Raw genomic sequence first — 15,503 nt, forward strand, 5'->3', positions numbered from 1 at the left:
CAGCCGAGCATAGAAATAGCAAGAAAGAAAGGGAAAAAAAAAACACGTAAAATATAGAAAAAACGCAAACGGACAACGAAAAAAAGGGGGGGGGGGTGCAACACGAGGACTTCCGAGGGGGTCACCCATCCTAGTACTACTCTCGCCCAAGCACGCTTAACTGCGGAGTTCTGATGGGATCCGGTGCATTAGTGCTGGTATGATCGCACCCGAAATACTATCCATGTTTATTGTTTTTATGTGTTACAAGACGCAGAACCTCCTTTGTTTTGGTACGCGTGGCGTGGGACCCACGTGACCGATCGGCTCCGTTACAAAAATACGAAAACCATCAACCACGAACCGGAGGGCAGCCGAGCATAGAAATAGCAAGAAAGAAAGGGAAAAAAAACACGTAAAATCTAGAAAAAACGCAAACGGACAACGAAAAAAAGGGGGGGGGGGAGGTGCAACACGAGGACTTCCCAGGGGGTCACCCATCCTAGTACTACTCTCGCCCAAGCACGCTTAACTGCGGAGTTCTGATGGGATCCGGTGCATTAGTGCTGGTATGATCGCACCCGAAATACTATACATGTTTATTGTTTTTATGTGTTACAAGACGCAGAACCTCCTTTGTTTTGGTACGCGGGGCGTGGGACCCACGTGACCGATCGACTCCGTTACAAAAATACGAAATCCATCAACCACGAACCGGAGGGCAGCCGAGCATAGAAATAGCAAGAAAGAAAGGAAAAAAAAACACGCAAAATCTAGAAAAAACGCAAACGAACAACGAAAAAAGGGGGGGGGTGCAACACGAGGACCTCCCAAGGGGTCACCCATCCTAGTACTACTCTCGCCCAAGCACGCTTAACTGCGGAGTTCTGATGGGATCCGGTGCATTAGTCCTGGTATGATCGCACCCGAAATACTATCCACGTTTATTGTTTTTATGTGTTACAAGACGCAGAAGCTCCTTTGTTTTGGTACGCGGGGCGTGGGACGCACGTGACCGATCGGCTCCGTTACAAAAATATGAAAACCATCAACCACGAACCGGAGGGCAGCCGAGCATAGAAATAGCAAGAAAGAAAGGGAAAAAAAACACGTAAAATCTAGAAAAAACGCAAACGGACAACGAAAAAAGGGGGGGGGGGTGCAACACGAGGATTTCCCAAGGGGTCACCCATCCTAGTACTACTCTCGCCCAAGCACGCTTAACTGCGGAGTTCTGATAGGATCCGGTGCATTAGTGTTGGTATGATCGCACCCGAAATACTATCCATGTTTATTGTTTTTATGTGTTACAAGACGCAGAACCTCCTTTGTTTTGGTACGAGGGGCGTGGGACCCACGTGACCGATCGTCTCCGTTACAAAAATACGAAAACCATCAACCACGAACCGGAGGGCAGCCGAGCATAGAAATAGCAAGAAAGAAAGGGAAAAAAAAACACGTAAAATCTAGAAAAAACGCAAACGGACAACGAAAAAAGGGGGGTGCAACACGAGGACTTCCCAGGGGGTCACCCATCCTAGTACTACTCTCGCCCAAGCACGTTTAACTACGGAGTTCTGATGGGATCCGGTGCATTAGTGCTGGTATGATCGCACCCGAAATACTATCCATGTTTATTGTTTTTATGTGTTACAAGACGCAGAACCTCCTTTGTTTTGGTACGCGTGGCGTGGGACCCACGTGACCGATCGGCTCCGTTACAAAAATACGAAAACAATGAAACACGAACCGGAGGGCAGCCGAGCATAGAAATAGCAAGAAAGAAAGGGAAAAAAAAAACACGTAAAATATAGAAAAAACGCAAACGGACAACGAAAAAAAGGGGGGGGGGGGTGCAACACGAGGACTTCCGAGGGGGTCACCCATCCTAGTACTACTCTCGCCCAAGCACGCTTAACTGCGGAGTTCTGATGGGATCCGGTGCATTAGTGCTGGTATGATCGCACCCGAAATACTATCCATGTTTATTGTTTTTATGTGTTACAAGACGCAGAACCTCCTTTGTTTTGGTACGCGTGGCGTGGGACCCACGTGACCGATCGGCTCCGTTACAAAAATACGAAAACCATCAACCACGAACCGGAGGGCAGCCGAGCATAGAAATAGCAAGAAAGAAAGGGAAAAAAAACACGTAAAATCTAGAAAAAACGCAAACGGACAACGAAAAAAAAGGGGGGGGGGGGGAGGTGCAACACGAGGACTTCCCAGGGGGTCACCCATCCTAGTACTACTCTCGCCCAAGCACGCTTGACTGCGGAGTTCTGATGGGATCCGGTGCATTAGTGCTGGTATGATCGCACCCGAAATACTATCCATGTTTATTGTTTTTATGTGTTAGAAGACGCAGAACCTCCTTTGTTTTGGTACGCGTGGCGTGGGACCCACGTGACCGATCGGCTCCGTTACAAAAATACGAAAACCATCAACCATGAACCGGAGGGCAGCCGAGCATAGAAATAGCAAGAAAGAAAGGGAAAAAAAACACGTAAAATCTAGAAAAAACGCAAACGGACAACGAAAAAAAGGGGGAGGTGGGTGCAACACGAGGACTTCCCAGGGGGTCACCCATCCTAGTACTACTCTCGCCCAAGGACGCTTAACTGCGGAGTTCTGATGGGATCCGGTGCATTAGTGCTGGTATGATCGCACCCGAAATACTATACATGTTTATTGTTTTTATGTGTTACAAGACGCAGAACCTCCTTTGTTTTGGTACGCCGGGCGTGGGACCCACGTGACCGATCGACTCCGTTACAAAAATACGAAAACCATCAACCACGAACCGGAGGGCAGCCGAGCATAGAAATAGCAAGAAAGAAAGGAAAAAAAAACACGCAAAATCTAGAAAAAACGCAAACGGACAACGAAAAAAGGGGGGGGTGCAACACGAGGACCTCCCAAGGGGTCACCCATCCTAGTACTACTCTCGCCCAAGCACGCTTAACTGCGGAGTTCTGATGGGATCCGGTGCATTAGTCCTGGTATGATCGCACCCGAAATACTATCCACGTTTATTGTTTTTATGTGTTACAAGACGCAGAACCTCCTTTGTTTTGGTACGCGGGGCGTGGGACGCACGTGACCGATCGGCTCCGTTACAAAAATATGAAAACCATCAACCACGAACCGGAGGGCAGCCGAGCATAGAAATAGCAAGAAAGAAAGGGAAAAAAAACACGTAAAATCTAGAAAAAACGCAAACGGACAACGAAAAAAGGGGGGGGGTGCAACACGAGGATTTCCCAAGGGGTCACCCATCCTAGTACTACTCTCGCCCAAGCACGCTTAACTGCGGAGTTCTGATAGGATCCGGTGCATTAGTGTTGGTATGATCGCACCCGAAATACTATCCATGTTTATTGTTTTTATGTGTTACAAGACGCAAAACCTCCTTTGTTTTGGTACGAGGGGCGTGGGACCCACGTGACCGATCGTCTCCGTTACAAAAATACGAAAACCATCAACCACGAACCGGAGGGCAGCCGAGCATAGAAATAGCAAGAAAGAAAGGGAAAAAAAACACGTAAAATCTAGAAAAAACGCAAACGGACAACGAAAAAAGGGGGGTGCAACACGAGGACTTCCCAGGTGGTCACCCATCCTAGTACTACTCTCGCCCAAGCACGTTTAACTACGGAGTTCTGATGGGATCCGGTGCATTAGTGCTGGTATGATCGCACCCGAAATACTATCCATGTTTATTGTTTTTATGTGTTACAAGACGCAGAACCTCCTTTGTTTTGGTACGCGTGGCGTGGGACCCACGTGACCGATCGGCTCCGTTACAAAAATACGAAAACAATGAAACACGAACCGGAGGGCAGCCGAGCATAGAAATAGCAAGAAAGAAAGGGAAAAAAAAACACGTAAAATATAGAAAAAACGCAAACGGACAACGAAAAAAAGGGGGGGGGGGTGCAACACGAGGACTTCCCAGGGGGTCACCCATCCTAGTACTACTCTCGCCCAAGCACGCTTAACTGCGGAGTTCTGATGAGATCCGGTGCATTAGTGCTGGTATGATCGCACCCGAAATACTATCCATGTTTATTGTTTTTATGTGTTACAAGACGCAGAACCTCCTTTGTTTTGGTACGCGTGGCGTGGGACCCACGTGACCGATCGGCTCCGTTACAAAAATACGAAAACCATCAACCACGAACCGGAGGGCAGCCGAGCATAGAAATAGCAAGAAAGAAAGGGAAAAAAAACACGTAAAATCTAGAAAAAACGCAAACGGACAACGAAAAAAAAGGGGGGGGGGGGGGAGGTGCAACACGAGGACTTCCCAGGGGGTCACCCATCCTAGTACTACTCTCGCCCAAGCACGCTTGACTGCGGAGTTCTGATGGGATCCGGTGCATTAGTGCTGGTATGATCGCACCCGAAATACTATCCATGTTTATTGTTTTTATGTGTTAGAAGACGCAGAACCTCCTTTGTTTTGGTACGCGTGGCGTGGGACCCACGTGACCGATCGGCTCCGTTACAAAAATACGAAAACCATCAACCATGAACCGGAGGGCAGCCGAGCATAGAAATAGCAAGAAAGAAAGGGAAAAAAAACACGTAAAATCTAGAAAAAACGCAAACGGACAACGAAAAAAAGGGGGAGGTGGGTGCAACACGAGGACTTCCCAGGGGGTCACCCATCCTAGTACTACTCTCGCCCAAGGACGCTTAACTGCGGAGTTCTGATGGGATCCGGTGCATTAGTGCTGGTATGATCGCACCCGAAATACTATACATGTTTATTGGTTTTATGTGTTACAAGACGCAGAACCTCCTTTGTTTTGGTACGCGGGGCGTGGGACCCACGTGACCGATCGACTCCGTTACAAAAATACGAAAACCATCAACCACGAACCGGAGGGCAGCCGAGCATAGAAATAGCAAGAAAGAAAGGGAAAAAAAAATACGTAAAATGTAGAAAAAACGCAAACGGACAACGAAAAAAAAGGGGGGGGGGGGAGGTGCAACACGAGGACTTCCCAGGGGGTCACCCATCCTAGTACTACTCTCGCCCAAGCACGCTTAACTGCGGAGTTCTGATGGGATCCGGTGCATTAGTGCTGGTATGATCGCACCCGAAATACTATCCATGTTTATTGTTTTTATGTGTTACAAGACGCAGAACCTCCTTTGTTTTGGTACGCGTGGCGTGGGACCCACGTGACCGATCGGCTCCGTTACAAAAATACGAAAACCATCAACCATGAACCGGAGGGCAGCCGTGCATAGAAATAGCAAGAAAGAAAGGGAAAAAAAACACGTAAAATCTAGAAAAAACGCAAACGGACAACGAAAAAAAGGGGGAGGTGGGTGCAACACGAGGACTTCCCAGGGGGTCACCCATCCTAGTACTACTCTCGCCCAAGCACGCTTAACTGCGGAGTTCTGATGGGATCCGGTGCATTAGTGCTGGTATGATCGCACCCGAAATACTATACATGTTTATTGTTTTTATGTGTTACAAGACGCAGAACCTCCTTTGTTTTGGTACGCGGGGCGTGGGACCCACGTGACCGATCGACTCCGTTACAAAAATACGAAATCCATCAACCACGAACCGGAGGGCAGCCGAGCATAGAAATAGCAAGAAAGAAAGGAAAAAAAAACACGCAAAATCTAGAAAAAACGCAAACGGACAACGAAAAAAGGGGGGGGGTGCAACACGAGGACCTCCCAAGGGGTCACCCATCCTAGTACTACTCTCGCCCAAGCACGCTTAACTGCGGAGTTCTGATGGGATCCGGTGCATTAGTCCTGGTATGATCGCACCCGAAATACTATCCACGTTTATTGTTTTTATGTGTTACAAGACGCAGAAGCTCCTTTGTTTTGGTACGCGGGGCGTGGGACGCACGTGACCGATCGGCTCCGTTACAAAAATATGAAAACCATCAACCACGAACCGGAGGGCAGCCGAGCATAGAAATAGCAAGAAAGAAAGGGAAAAAAAACACGTAAAATCTAGAAAAAACGCAAACGGACAACGAAAAAAGGGGGGGGGGGTGCAACACGAGGATTTCCCAAGGGGTCACCCATCCTAGTACTACTCTCGCCCAAGCACGCTTAACTGCGGAGTTCTGATAGGATCCGGTGCATTAGTGTTGGTATGATCGCACCCGAAATACTATCCATGTTTATTGTTTTTATGTGTTACAAGACGCAGAACCTCCTTTGTTTTGGTACGAGGGGCGTGGGACCCACGTGACCGATCGTCTCCGTTACAAAAATACGAAAACCATCAACCACGAACCGGAGGGCAGCCGAGCATAGAAATAGCAAGAAAGAAAGGGAAAAAAAAACACGTAAAATCTAGAAAAAACGCAAACGGACAACGAAAAAAGGGGGGTGCAACACGAGGACTTCCCAGGGGGTCACCCATCCTAGTACTACTCTCGCCCAAGCACGTTTAACTACGGAGTTCTGATGGGATCCGGTGCATTAGTGCTGGTATGATCGCACCCGAAATACTATCCATGTTTATTGTTTTTATGTGTTACAAGACGCAGAACCTCCTTTGTTTTGGTACGCGTGGCGTGGGACCCACGTGACCGATCGGCTCCGTTACAAAAATACGAAAACAATGAAACACGAACCGGAGGGCAGCCGAGCATAGAAATAGCAAGAAAGAAAGGGAAAAAAAAAACACGTAAAATATAGAAAAAACGCAAACGGACAACGAAAAAAAGGGGGGGGGGGTGCAACACGAGGACTTCCGAGGGGGTCACCCATCCTAGTACTACTCTCGCCCAAGCACGCTTAACTGCGGAGTTCTGATGGGATCCGGTGCATTAGTGCTGGTATGATCGCACCCGAAATACTATCCATGTTTATTGTTTTTATGTGTTACAAGACGCAGAACCTCCTTTGTTTTGGTACGCGTGGCGTGGGACCCACGTGACCGATCGGCTCCGTTACAAAAATACGAAAACCATCAACCACGAACCGGAGGGCAGCCGAGCATAGAAATAGCAAGAAAGAAAGGGAAAAAAAACACGTAAAATCTAGAAAAAACGCAAACGGACAACGAAAAAAAAGGGGGGGGGGGAGGTGCAACACGAGGACTTCCCAGGGGGTCACCCATCCTAGTACTACTCTCGCCCAAGCACGCTTGACTGCGGAGTTCTGATGGGATCCGGTGCATTAGTGCTGGTATGATCGCACCCGAAATACTATCCATGTTTATTGTTTTTATGTGTTAGAAGACGCAGAACCTCCTTTGTTTTGGTACGCGTGGCGTGGGACCCACGTGACCGATCGGCTCCGTTACAAAAATACGAAAACCATCAACCATGAACCGGAGGGCAGCCGAGCATAGAAATAGCAAGAAAGAAAGGGAAAAAAAACACGTAAAATCTAGAAAAAACGCAAACGGACAACGAAAAAAAGGGGGAGGTGGGTGCAACACGAGGACTTCCCAGGGGGTCACCCATCCTAGTACTACTCTCGCCCAAGGACGCTTAACTGCGGAGTTCTGATGGGATCCGGTGCATTAGTGCTGGTATGATCGCACCCGAAATACTATACATGTTTATTGTTTTTATGTGTTACAAGACGCAGAACCTCCTTTGTTTTGGTACGCGGGGCGTGGGACCCACGTGACCGATCGACTCCGTTACAAAAATACGAAAACCATCAACCACGAACCGGAGGGCAGCCGAGCATAGAAATAGCAAGAAAGAAAGGAAAAAAAAACACGCAAAATCTAGAAAAAACGCAAACGGACAACGAAAAAAGGGGGGGGTGCAACACGAGGACCTCCCAAGGGGTCACCCATCCTAGTACTACTCTCGCCCAAGCACGCTTAACTGCGGAGTTCTGATGGGATCCGGTGCATTAGTCCTGGTATGATCGCACCCGAAATACTATCCACGTTTATTGTTTTTATGTGTTACAAGACGCAGAACCTCCTTTGTTTTGGTACGCGGGGCGTGGGACGCACGTGACCGATCGGCTCCGTTACAAAAATATGAAAACCATCAACCACGAACCGGAGGGCAGCCGAGCATAGAAATAGCAAGAAAGAAAGGGAAAAAAAACACGTAAAATCTAGAAAAAACGCAAACGGACAACGAAAAAAGGGGGGGGGGGGTGCAACACGAGGATTTCCCAAGGGGTCACCCATCCTAGTACTACTCTCGCCCAAGCACGCTTAACTGCGGAGTTCTGATAGGATCCGGTGCATTAGTGTTGGTATGATCGCACCCGAAATACTATCCATGTTTATTGTTTTTATGTGTTACAAGACGCAAAACCTCCTTTGTTTTGGTACGAGGGGCGTGGGACCCACGTGACCGATCGTCTCCGTTACAAAAATACGAAAACCATCAACCACGAACCGGAGGGCAGCCGAGCATAGAAATAGCAAGAAAGAAAGGGAAAAAAAAACACGTAAAATCTAGAAAAAACGCAAACGGACAACGAAAAAAGGGGGGTGCAACACGAGGACTTCCCAGGTGGTCACCCATCCTAGTACTACTCTCGCCCAAGCACGTTTAACTACGGAGTTCTGATGGGATCCGGTGCATTAGTGCTGGTATGATCGCACCCGAAATACTATCCATGTTTATTGTTTTTATGTGTTACAAGACGCAGAACCTCCTTTGTTTTGGTACGCGTGGCGTGGGACCCACGTGACCGATCGGCTCCGTTACAAAAATACGAAAACAATGAAACACGAACCGGAGGGCAGCCGAGCATAGAAATAGCAAGAAAGAAAGGGAAAAAAAAACACGTAAAATATAGAAAAAACGCAAACGGACAACGAAAAAAAGGGGGGGGGGGTGCAACACGAGGACTTCCCAGGGGGTCACCCATCCTAGTACTACTCTCGCCCAAGCACGCTTAACTGCGGAGTTCTGATGGGATCCGGTGCATTAGTGCTGGTATGATCGCACCCGAAATACTATCCATGTTTATTGTTTTTATGTGTTACAAGACGCAGAACCTCCTTTGTTTTGGTACGCGTGGCGTGGGACCCACGTGACCGATCGGCTCCGTTACAAAAATACGAAAACCATCAACCACGAACCGGAGGGCAGCCGAGCATAGAAATAGCAAGAAAGAAAGGGAAAAAAAACACGTAAAATCTAGAAAAAACGCAAACGGACAACGAAAAAAAAGGGGGGGGGGAGGTGCAACACGAGGACTTCCCAGGGGGTCACCCATCCTAGTACTACTCTCGCCCAAGCACGCTTGACTGCGGAGTTCTGATGGGATCCGGTGCATTAGTGCTGGTATGATCGCACCCGAAATACTATCCATGTTTATTGTTTTTATGTGTTAGAAGACGCAGAACCTCCTTTGTTTTGGTACGCGTGGCGTGGGACCCACGTGACCGATCGGCTCCGTTACAAAAATACGAAAACCATCAACCATGAACCGGAGGGCAGCCGAGCATAGAAATAGCAAGAAAGAAAGGGAAAAAAAACACGTAAAATCTAGAAAAAACGCAAACGGACAACGAAAAAAAGGGGGAGGTGGGTGCAACACGAGGACTTCCCAGGGGGTCACCCATCCTAGTACTACTCTCGCCCAAGGACGCTTAACTGCGGAGTTCTGATGGGATCCGGTGCATTAGTGCTGGTATGATCGCACCCGAAATACTATACATGTTTATTGGTTTTATGTGTTACAAGACGCAGAACCTCCTTTGTTTTGGTACGCGGGGCGTGGGACCCACGTGACCGATCGACTCCGTTACAAAAATACGAAAACCATCAACCACGAACCGGAGGGCAGCCGAGCATAGAAATAGCAAGAAAGAAAGGGAAAAAAAAAATACGTAAAATGTAGAAAAAACGCAAACGGACAACAAAAAAAGGGGGGGTGCAACACGAGGACTTCCCAGGGGGTCACCCATCCTAGTACTACTCTCGCCCAAGCACGCTTAACTGCGGAGTTCTGATGGGATCCGGTGCATTAGTGCTGGTATGATCGCACCCAAAATACTATACATGTTTATTGTTTTTATGTGTTACAAGACGCAGAACCTCCTTTGTTTTGATACGCTGGGCGTGGGACCCACGTGACCGATCGGCAGCGTTCCAAAAATACAAAAAACATGAACCATGAACCGAAGGGCACCCGAGCATAGAAATAGCAAGAAAGAAAGGAAAAAAAATACAAAAAACAACACATAAAATGTAAAAAAACAAAAACGAACAACGAAAAGGGGGGTGGGGGGTGCAACATGAGGATTTCCCAGGGGGTCACCCATCCTAGTACTACTCTCGCCAAAGCACGCTTAACTGCGTAGTTCTGATATGATCCGGTGCTTTAGTGCTGGTATGATCGCACCCGAGAAATTATCCATGTTTATTGCTTTTATGTGTTACAAGAAACAGAACCTCCTTTGTTTTGGTACGCGGGGCGTGAGACCCACGTGACCGATCGGCTCCGTTCCCAAAATACGAAAACCATCAACCATTAATCGGAGGGAACCCGAGCATAGAAATAGCAGGAAAGAATGGAATAAAAACCAAAAAACCGCACGTAAAATGTAAAAAAAACGCAAACGGACAACGGAAAAGGGGGTTCAACACGAGGACTTCCCAGGGGTGACCCATCCTTGTACTACTCTCGCCCAATCACGCTTAACTACGGAGTTCTGATGGGATCCGGTGCATTACTGTTATGAACGCACCTGAAATATTATCCATGTTTATTGCTATTATGTGTTACAAGACGTAGAACCTCCTTTGTTTTGGTACGTGGGACGTGGGACCCACGTAACCGATCGGCTACATAAACCATCAACCATGAACCAGAGGGCACCCGAGCATAGAAATGACAAGAAAAAACGGAAAAAAAGCAGGTAAAATCTAAAAAAATGCAAACGGACAACGAAAAAGTGGGGTGCAACACGAGGACTTTCCAGGGGGTCACCCATCCTAGTACTACACTCTCACCCAAGCACGCTTAACTGTGTAGTTCTGATGGGATCCGGTCCATTAGTGCTGGTATGATCGCACCTAGAATACTATCCATTTTTATTGCTTTTATGTGTTACAAGATACAAAACCTCATTTGTTTTGATACGTTGGGCGTGGGACCCGCGTGACCGATCGGCTCCGTTCCAAAAATACGAAAACCATCAACCATGAATCGGAGGGCACCCGAGCAAAGAAATAACAAGAAAGAAAGGTATAAAAACCAAAAAACCGCACGTAAAATGTAAAAACAAAAAACGCAAATGAACAACGAAAAAGGGAGGGTGCAACACAGGGACTTCCCAGGGGGTCACCCATCCTAGTACTACTCTCGTTCAAGCACGCTTAACTACAGAGTTCTGATGCGATTTGGTGCATTAGTGCCATTATGATTGCATCCGAAATACTATCCATGTTTATTGCTTTTATGCGTTGCAAGACACAGAACCTCCTGTGTTTTGGTACACGGGGCGTGGGAACCACATGACCGATCCGCTCCGTTCCTAAAATACGAAAACAATCAACCACGAACCGGAGGGCACCCGAACATATAAATAGAAGGAAAGAATGGAAAAAAAACCAAAAAACTGCACGTAAAATGTAAAAAAAAAAAAAACAAAACGTAAACGGACAACGAAAAAGGAGGGTGCATCACGAGGACTTCCCAAGGGGTCACCCATCCTAGTACTACTCTCGACCAAGCACGCTTAATTGCGGAGTTCTGATGGGATCCGGCCTATTAGTGTTGGTATGATCGCACCCGAAATACTATCCATGTTTAATGCTTTTATGTGTTGCAAGACGCAGAACCTCCTTTGTTTTGGTACGCGGACAACGAAAAAAAGGGGGGGGGGGGGTGCAACACGAGGACTTCCCAGGGGGTCACCCATCCTAGTACTACTCTCGCCCAAGCACGCTTAACTGCGGAGTTCTGATGGGATCCGGTGCATTAGTGCTGGTATGATCGCACCCGAAATACTATCCATGTTTATTGTTTTTATGTGTTACAAGACGCAGAACCTCCTTTGTTTTGGTACGCGTGGCGTGGGACCCACGTGACCGATCGGCTCCGTTACAAAAATACGAAAACCATCAACCACGAAACGGAGGGCAGCCGAGCATAGAAATAGCAAGAAAGAAAGGGAAAAAAAAACACGTAAAATCTAGAAAAAACGCAAACGGACAACGAAAAAAAGGGGGGGGGGAGGTGCAACACGAGGAATTCCCAGGGGGTCACCCATCCTAGTACTACTCTCGCCCAAGCACGCTTGACTGCGGAGTTCTGATGGGATCCGGTGCATTAGTGCTGGTATGATCGCACCCGAAATACTATCCATGTTTATTGTTTTTATGTGTTAGAAGACGCAGAACCTCCTTTGTTTTGGTACGCGTGGCGTGGGACCCACGTGACCGATCGGCTCCGTTACAAAAATACGAAAACCATCAACCATGAACCGGAGGGCAGCCGAGCATAGAAATAGCAAGAAAGAAAGGGAAAAAAAACACGTAAAATCTAGAAAAAACGCAAACGGACAACGAAAAAAGAGGGGGTGCAACACGAGAACTTCCCAGGTGGTCACCCATCCTAGTGCTACTCTCGCCCAAGCACGCTTAACTGCGGAGTTCTGATGGAATCCGGTGCATTAGTGCTGGTATGATCGCACCCGAAATACTATCCATGTTTATTGTTTTTATCTGTTAGAAGACGCAGAACCTCATTTGTTTTGGTACGCGTGGCGTGGGACCCACGTGACCGATCGGCTCCGTTACAAAAATACGAAAACCATCAACCATGAACCGGAGGGCAGCCGTGCATAGAAATAGCAAGAAAGAAAGGGAAAAAAAACACGTAAAATCTAGAAAAAACGCAAACGGACAACGAAAAAAAGGGGGAGGTGGGTGCAACACGAGGACTTCCCAGGGGGTCACCCATCCTAGTACTACTCTCGCCCAAGCACGCTTAACTGCGGAGTTCTGATGGGATCCGGTGCATTAGTGCTGGTATGATCGCACCCGAAATACTATACATGTTTATTGTTTTTATGTGTTACAAGACGCAGAACCTCCTTTGTTTTGGTACGCGGGGCGTGGGACCCACGTGACCGATCGACTCTGTTACAAAAATACGAAAACCATCAACCACGAACCGGAGGGCAGCCGAGCATAGAAATAGCAAGAAAGAAAGGAAAAAAAAACACGCAAAATCTAGAAAAAACGCAAACGGACAACGAAAAAAGGGGGGGGGGGGGTGCAACACGAGGACCTCCCAAGGGGTCACCCATCCTAGTACTACTCTCGCCCAAGCACGCTTAACTGCGGAGTTCTGATGGGATCCGGTGCATTAGTCCTGGTATGATCGCACCCGAAATACTATCCACGTTTATTGTTTTTATGTGTTACAAGACGCAGAACCTCCTTTGTTTTGGTACGCGGGGCGTGGGACGCACGTGACCGATCGGCTCCGTTACAAAAATATGAAAACCATCAACCACGAACCGGAGGGCAGCCGAGCATAGAAATAGCAAGAAAGAAAGGGAAAAAAAACACGTAAAATCTAGAAAAAACGCAAACGGACAACGAAAAAGGGGGGGGGGGTGCAACACGAGGATTTCCCAAGGGGTCACCCATCCTAGTACTACTCTCGCCCAAGCACGCTTAACTGCGGAGTTCTGATAGGATCCGGTGCATTAGTGTTGGTATGATCGCACCCGAAATACTATCCATGTTTATTGTTTTTATGTGTTACAAGACGCAGAACCTCCTTTGTTTTGGTACGAGGGGCGTGGGACCCACGTGACCGATCGTCTCCGTTACAAAAATACGAAAACCATCAACCACGAACCGGAGGGCAGCCGAGCATAGAAATAGCAAGAAAGAAAGGGAAAAAAAAACACGTAAAATCTAGAAAAAACGCAAACGGACAACGAAAAAAGGGGGGTGCAACACGAGGACTTCCCAGGGGGTCACCCATCCTAGTACTACTCTCGCCCAAGCACGTTTAACTACGGAGTTCTGATGGGATCCGGTGCATTAGTGCTGGTATGATCGCACCCGAAATACTATCCATGTTTATTGTTTTTATGTGTTACAAGACGCAGAACCTCCTTTGTTTTGGTACGCGGGGCGTGGGACCCACGTGACCGATCGACTCCGTTACAAAAATACGAAAACCATCAACCATGAACCGGAGGGCAGCCGAGCATAGAAATAGCAAGAAAGAAAGGAAAAAAAAACACGCAAAATCTAGAAAAAACGCAAACGGACCACGAAAAAAGGGGGGGGGGGTGCAACACGAGGACCTCCCAAGGGGTCACCCATCCTAGTACTACTCTCGCCCAAGCACGATTAACTGCGGAGTTCTGATGGGATCCGGTGCATTAGTCCTGGTATGATCGCACCCGAAATACTATCCACGTTTATTGTTTTTATGTGTTACAAGACGCAGAACCTCCTTTGTTTTGGTACGCGGGGCGTGGGACGCACGTGACCGATCGGCTCCGTTACAAAAATATGAAAACCATCAACCACGAACCGGAGGGCAGCCGAGCATAGAAATAGCAAGAAAGAAAGGGAAAAAAAACACGTAAAATCTAGAAAAAACGCAAACGGACAACGAAAAAAAAGGGGGGGGGGTGCAACACGAGGACTTCCCAGGGGGTCACCCATCCTAGTACTACTCTCGCCCAAGCACGTTTAACTGCGGAGTTCTGATGGGATCCGGTGCATTAGTGCTGGTATGATCGCACCCGAAATACTATCCATGTTTATTGTTTTTATGTGTTACAAGACGCAGAACCTCCTTTGTTTTGGTACGCGTGGCGTGGGACCCACGTGACCGATCGGCTCCGTTACAAAAATACGAAAACAATGAAACACGAACCGGAGGGCAGCCGAGCATAGAAATAGCAAGAAAGAAAGGGAAAAAAAAAACACGTAAAATATAGAAAAAACGCAAACGGACAACGAAAAAAAAGGGGGGGGGGTGCAACACGAGGACTTCCCAGGGGGTCACCCATCCTAGTACTACTCTCGCCCAAGCACGCTTAACTGCGGAGTTCTGATGGGATCCGGTGCATTAGTGCTGGTATGATCGCACCCGAAATACTATCCATGTTTATTGTTTTTATGTGTTACAAGACGCAGAACCTCCTTTGTTTTGGTACGCGTGGCGTGGGACCCACGTGACCGATCGGCTCCGTTACAAAAATACGAAAACCATCAACCACGAACCGGAGGGCAGCCGAGCATAGAAATAGCAAGAAAGAAAGGGAAAAAGAACACGTAAAATCTAGAAAAAACGCAAACGGACAACGAAAAAAAAGGGGGGGGGGGGGGGAGGTGCAACACGAGGACTTCCCAGGGGGTCACCCATCCTAGTACTACTCTCGCCCAAGCACGCTTGACTGCGGAGTTCTGATGGGATCCGGTGCATTAGTGCTGGTATGATCGCACCCAAAATACTATCCATGTTTATTGTTTTTATGTGTTAGAAGACGCAGAACCTCCTTTGTTTTGGTACGCGTGGCGTGGGACCCACGTGACCGATCGGCTCCGTTACAAAAA

The 15,503-nt window shown here is 47.7% G+C and overlaps 43 non-coding genes and 2 pseudogenes across 43 annotated transcripts; all 45 read right to left on the reverse strand.

The window, feature by feature from the left end:
• Window positions 1–92: 92 nt before the first annotated feature.
• Window positions 93–211, reverse strand: LOC145025729 (5S ribosomal RNA). Its single transcript, XR_013673730.1, has one exon. It is a non-coding gene; the product is annotated as a 5S ribosomal RNA (ribosomal RNA).
• A 232-nt stretch (window positions 212–443) lies between these two features.
• LOC145025399 (5S ribosomal RNA) lies at window positions 444–562 on the reverse strand. The gene has a single exon (XR_013673416.1). It is a non-coding gene; the product is annotated as a 5S ribosomal RNA (ribosomal RNA).
• A 226-nt stretch (window positions 563–788) lies between these two features.
• On the reverse strand, window positions 789–907 carry LOC145026461 (5S ribosomal RNA). Its single transcript, XR_013674434.1, has one exon. It is a non-coding gene; the product is annotated as a 5S ribosomal RNA (ribosomal RNA).
• Window positions 908–1,135: 228 nt separating this feature from the next.
• LOC145027003 (5S ribosomal RNA) lies at window positions 1,136–1,254 on the reverse strand. The gene has a single exon (XR_013674950.1). It is a non-coding gene; the product is annotated as a 5S ribosomal RNA (ribosomal RNA).
• Window positions 1,255–1,478: 224 nt separating this feature from the next.
• On the reverse strand, window positions 1,479–1,597 carry LOC145025362 (5S ribosomal RNA). The gene has a single exon (XR_013673381.1). It is a non-coding gene; the product is annotated as a 5S ribosomal RNA (ribosomal RNA).
• Window positions 1,598–1,829: 232 nt separating this feature from the next.
• LOC145025730 (5S ribosomal RNA) lies at window positions 1,830–1,948 on the reverse strand. Its single transcript, XR_013673731.1, has one exon. It is a non-coding gene; the product is annotated as a 5S ribosomal RNA (ribosomal RNA).
• A 235-nt stretch (window positions 1,949–2,183) lies between these two features.
• Window positions 2,184–2,302, reverse strand: LOC145026075 (5S ribosomal RNA). The gene has a single exon (XR_013674068.1). It is a non-coding gene; the product is annotated as a 5S ribosomal RNA (ribosomal RNA).
• A 230-nt stretch (window positions 2,303–2,532) lies between these two features.
• LOC145026484 (5S ribosomal RNA) lies at window positions 2,533–2,651 on the reverse strand. The gene has a single exon (XR_013674457.1). It is a non-coding gene; the product is annotated as a 5S ribosomal RNA (ribosomal RNA).
• Window positions 2,652–2,876: 225 nt separating this feature from the next.
• LOC145026462 (5S ribosomal RNA) lies at window positions 2,877–2,995 on the reverse strand. The gene has a single exon (XR_013674435.1). It is a non-coding gene; the product is annotated as a 5S ribosomal RNA (ribosomal RNA).
• Window positions 2,996–3,221: 226 nt separating this feature from the next.
• Window positions 3,222–3,340, reverse strand: LOC145027004 (5S ribosomal RNA). The gene has a single exon (XR_013674951.1). It is a non-coding gene; the product is annotated as a 5S ribosomal RNA (ribosomal RNA).
• Window positions 3,341–3,563: 223 nt separating this feature from the next.
• LOC145025291 (5S ribosomal RNA) lies at window positions 3,564–3,682 on the reverse strand. Its single transcript, XR_013673313.1, has one exon. It is a non-coding gene; the product is annotated as a 5S ribosomal RNA (ribosomal RNA).
• Window positions 3,683–3,912: 230 nt separating this feature from the next.
• Window positions 3,913–4,031, reverse strand: LOC145025355 (5S ribosomal RNA). The gene has a single exon (XR_013673374.1). It is a non-coding gene; the product is annotated as a 5S ribosomal RNA (ribosomal RNA).
• Window positions 4,032–4,267: 236 nt separating this feature from the next.
• Window positions 4,268–4,386, reverse strand: LOC145026076 (5S ribosomal RNA). The gene has a single exon (XR_013674069.1). It is a non-coding gene; the product is annotated as a 5S ribosomal RNA (ribosomal RNA).
• A 230-nt stretch (window positions 4,387–4,616) lies between these two features.
• On the reverse strand, window positions 4,617–4,735 carry LOC145026487 (5S ribosomal RNA). The gene has a single exon (XR_013674458.1). It is a non-coding gene; the product is annotated as a 5S ribosomal RNA (ribosomal RNA).
• A 235-nt stretch (window positions 4,736–4,970) lies between these two features.
• LOC145025400 (5S ribosomal RNA) lies at window positions 4,971–5,089 on the reverse strand. Its single transcript, XR_013673417.1, has one exon. It is a non-coding gene; the product is annotated as a 5S ribosomal RNA (ribosomal RNA).
• A 230-nt stretch (window positions 5,090–5,319) lies between these two features.
• On the reverse strand, window positions 5,320–5,438 carry LOC145022923 (5S ribosomal RNA). The gene has a single exon (XR_013671034.1). It is a non-coding gene; the product is annotated as a 5S ribosomal RNA (ribosomal RNA).
• A 226-nt stretch (window positions 5,439–5,664) lies between these two features.
• Window positions 5,665–5,783, reverse strand: LOC145026463 (5S ribosomal RNA). The gene has a single exon (XR_013674436.1). It is a non-coding gene; the product is annotated as a 5S ribosomal RNA (ribosomal RNA).
• Window positions 5,784–6,011: 228 nt separating this feature from the next.
• LOC145027005 (5S ribosomal RNA) lies at window positions 6,012–6,130 on the reverse strand. Its single transcript, XR_013674952.1, has one exon. It is a non-coding gene; the product is annotated as a 5S ribosomal RNA (ribosomal RNA).
• A 224-nt stretch (window positions 6,131–6,354) lies between these two features.
• On the reverse strand, window positions 6,355–6,473 carry LOC145025363 (5S ribosomal RNA). Its single transcript, XR_013673382.1, has one exon. It is a non-coding gene; the product is annotated as a 5S ribosomal RNA (ribosomal RNA).
• Window positions 6,474–6,704: 231 nt separating this feature from the next.
• LOC145025731 (5S ribosomal RNA) lies at window positions 6,705–6,823 on the reverse strand. Its single transcript, XR_013673732.1, has one exon. It is a non-coding gene; the product is annotated as a 5S ribosomal RNA (ribosomal RNA).
• A 233-nt stretch (window positions 6,824–7,056) lies between these two features.
• LOC145026077 (5S ribosomal RNA) lies at window positions 7,057–7,175 on the reverse strand. The gene has a single exon (XR_013674070.1). It is a non-coding gene; the product is annotated as a 5S ribosomal RNA (ribosomal RNA).
• Window positions 7,176–7,405: 230 nt separating this feature from the next.
• Window positions 7,406–7,524, reverse strand: LOC145026488 (5S ribosomal RNA). The gene has a single exon (XR_013674459.1). It is a non-coding gene; the product is annotated as a 5S ribosomal RNA (ribosomal RNA).
• Window positions 7,525–7,749: 225 nt separating this feature from the next.
• LOC145026464 (5S ribosomal RNA) lies at window positions 7,750–7,868 on the reverse strand. The gene has a single exon (XR_013674437.1). It is a non-coding gene; the product is annotated as a 5S ribosomal RNA (ribosomal RNA).
• Window positions 7,869–8,097: 229 nt separating this feature from the next.
• LOC145027006 (5S ribosomal RNA) lies at window positions 8,098–8,216 on the reverse strand. The gene has a single exon (XR_013674953.1). It is a non-coding gene; the product is annotated as a 5S ribosomal RNA (ribosomal RNA).
• A 224-nt stretch (window positions 8,217–8,440) lies between these two features.
• Window positions 8,441–8,559, reverse strand: LOC145025292 (5S ribosomal RNA). The gene has a single exon (XR_013673314.1). It is a non-coding gene; the product is annotated as a 5S ribosomal RNA (ribosomal RNA).
• A 230-nt stretch (window positions 8,560–8,789) lies between these two features.
• LOC145027210 (5S ribosomal RNA) lies at window positions 8,790–8,908 on the reverse strand. The gene has a single exon (XR_013675143.1). It is a non-coding gene; the product is annotated as a 5S ribosomal RNA (ribosomal RNA).
• Window positions 8,909–9,140: 232 nt separating this feature from the next.
• LOC145026078 (5S ribosomal RNA) lies at window positions 9,141–9,259 on the reverse strand. The gene has a single exon (XR_013674071.1). It is a non-coding gene; the product is annotated as a 5S ribosomal RNA (ribosomal RNA).
• Window positions 9,260–9,489: 230 nt separating this feature from the next.
• Window positions 9,490–9,608, reverse strand: LOC145026489 (5S ribosomal RNA). The gene has a single exon (XR_013674460.1). It is a non-coding gene; the product is annotated as a 5S ribosomal RNA (ribosomal RNA).
• A 226-nt stretch (window positions 9,609–9,834) lies between these two features.
• On the reverse strand, window positions 9,835–9,953 carry LOC145027222 (5S ribosomal RNA). The gene has a single exon (XR_013675154.1). It is a non-coding gene; the product is annotated as a 5S ribosomal RNA (ribosomal RNA).
• Window positions 9,954–10,191: 238 nt separating this feature from the next.
• On the reverse strand, window positions 10,192–10,310 carry LOC145027579 (5S ribosomal RNA). Its single transcript, XR_013675491.1, has one exon. It is a non-coding gene; the product is annotated as a 5S ribosomal RNA (ribosomal RNA).
• A 231-nt stretch (window positions 10,311–10,541) lies between these two features.
• On the reverse strand, window positions 10,542–10,656 carry LOC145027767 (5S ribosomal RNA; annotated as a pseudogene).
• Window positions 10,657–10,863: 207 nt separating this feature from the next.
• On the reverse strand, window positions 10,864–10,984 carry LOC145027684 (5S ribosomal RNA; annotated as a pseudogene).
• Window positions 10,985–11,221: 237 nt separating this feature from the next.
• On the reverse strand, window positions 11,222–11,340 carry LOC145027628 (5S ribosomal RNA). The gene has a single exon (XR_013675537.1). It is a non-coding gene; the product is annotated as a 5S ribosomal RNA (ribosomal RNA).
• Window positions 11,341–11,583: 243 nt separating this feature from the next.
• On the reverse strand, window positions 11,584–11,702 carry LOC145027520 (5S ribosomal RNA). The gene has a single exon (XR_013675435.1). It is a non-coding gene; the product is annotated as a 5S ribosomal RNA (ribosomal RNA).
• Window positions 11,703–11,793: 91 nt separating this feature from the next.
• On the reverse strand, window positions 11,794–11,912 carry LOC145027234 (5S ribosomal RNA). Its single transcript, XR_013675165.1, has one exon. It is a non-coding gene; the product is annotated as a 5S ribosomal RNA (ribosomal RNA).
• Window positions 11,913–12,144: 232 nt separating this feature from the next.
• Window positions 12,145–12,263, reverse strand: LOC145026139 (5S ribosomal RNA). The gene has a single exon (XR_013674130.1). It is a non-coding gene; the product is annotated as a 5S ribosomal RNA (ribosomal RNA).
• Window positions 12,264–12,487: 224 nt separating this feature from the next.
• Window positions 12,488–12,606, reverse strand: LOC145026777 (5S ribosomal RNA). Its single transcript, XR_013674730.1, has one exon. It is a non-coding gene; the product is annotated as a 5S ribosomal RNA (ribosomal RNA).
• A 230-nt stretch (window positions 12,607–12,836) lies between these two features.
• Window positions 12,837–12,955, reverse strand: LOC145022945 (5S ribosomal RNA). Its single transcript, XR_013671056.1, has one exon. It is a non-coding gene; the product is annotated as a 5S ribosomal RNA (ribosomal RNA).
• A 230-nt stretch (window positions 12,956–13,185) lies between these two features.
• Window positions 13,186–13,304, reverse strand: LOC145026466 (5S ribosomal RNA). The gene has a single exon (XR_013674439.1). It is a non-coding gene; the product is annotated as a 5S ribosomal RNA (ribosomal RNA).
• Window positions 13,305–13,531: 227 nt separating this feature from the next.
• On the reverse strand, window positions 13,532–13,650 carry LOC145027008 (5S ribosomal RNA). The gene has a single exon (XR_013674954.1). It is a non-coding gene; the product is annotated as a 5S ribosomal RNA (ribosomal RNA).
• A 224-nt stretch (window positions 13,651–13,874) lies between these two features.
• On the reverse strand, window positions 13,875–13,993 carry LOC145025364 (5S ribosomal RNA). The gene has a single exon (XR_013673383.1). It is a non-coding gene; the product is annotated as a 5S ribosomal RNA (ribosomal RNA).
• A 228-nt stretch (window positions 13,994–14,221) lies between these two features.
• On the reverse strand, window positions 14,222–14,340 carry LOC145026902 (5S ribosomal RNA). The gene has a single exon (XR_013674853.1). It is a non-coding gene; the product is annotated as a 5S ribosomal RNA (ribosomal RNA).
• Window positions 14,341–14,569: 229 nt separating this feature from the next.
• LOC145025318 (5S ribosomal RNA) lies at window positions 14,570–14,688 on the reverse strand. Its single transcript, XR_013673339.1, has one exon. It is a non-coding gene; the product is annotated as a 5S ribosomal RNA (ribosomal RNA).
• A 231-nt stretch (window positions 14,689–14,919) lies between these two features.
• LOC145027245 (5S ribosomal RNA) lies at window positions 14,920–15,038 on the reverse strand. The gene has a single exon (XR_013675176.1). It is a non-coding gene; the product is annotated as a 5S ribosomal RNA (ribosomal RNA).
• A 237-nt stretch (window positions 15,039–15,275) lies between these two features.
• LOC145026079 (5S ribosomal RNA) lies at window positions 15,276–15,394 on the reverse strand. Its single transcript, XR_013674072.1, has one exon. It is a non-coding gene; the product is annotated as a 5S ribosomal RNA (ribosomal RNA).
• Window positions 15,395–15,503: the final 109 nt, after the last annotated feature.

This window comes from Lactuca saligna, chromosome 1 (assembly GCF_052625555.1).
Source record: "Lactuca saligna cultivar CGN05327 chromosome 1, ASM5262555v1, whole genome shotgun sequence".
NCBI lineage: Eukaryota > Viridiplantae > Streptophyta > Magnoliopsida > Asterales > Asteraceae > Lactuca > Lactuca saligna.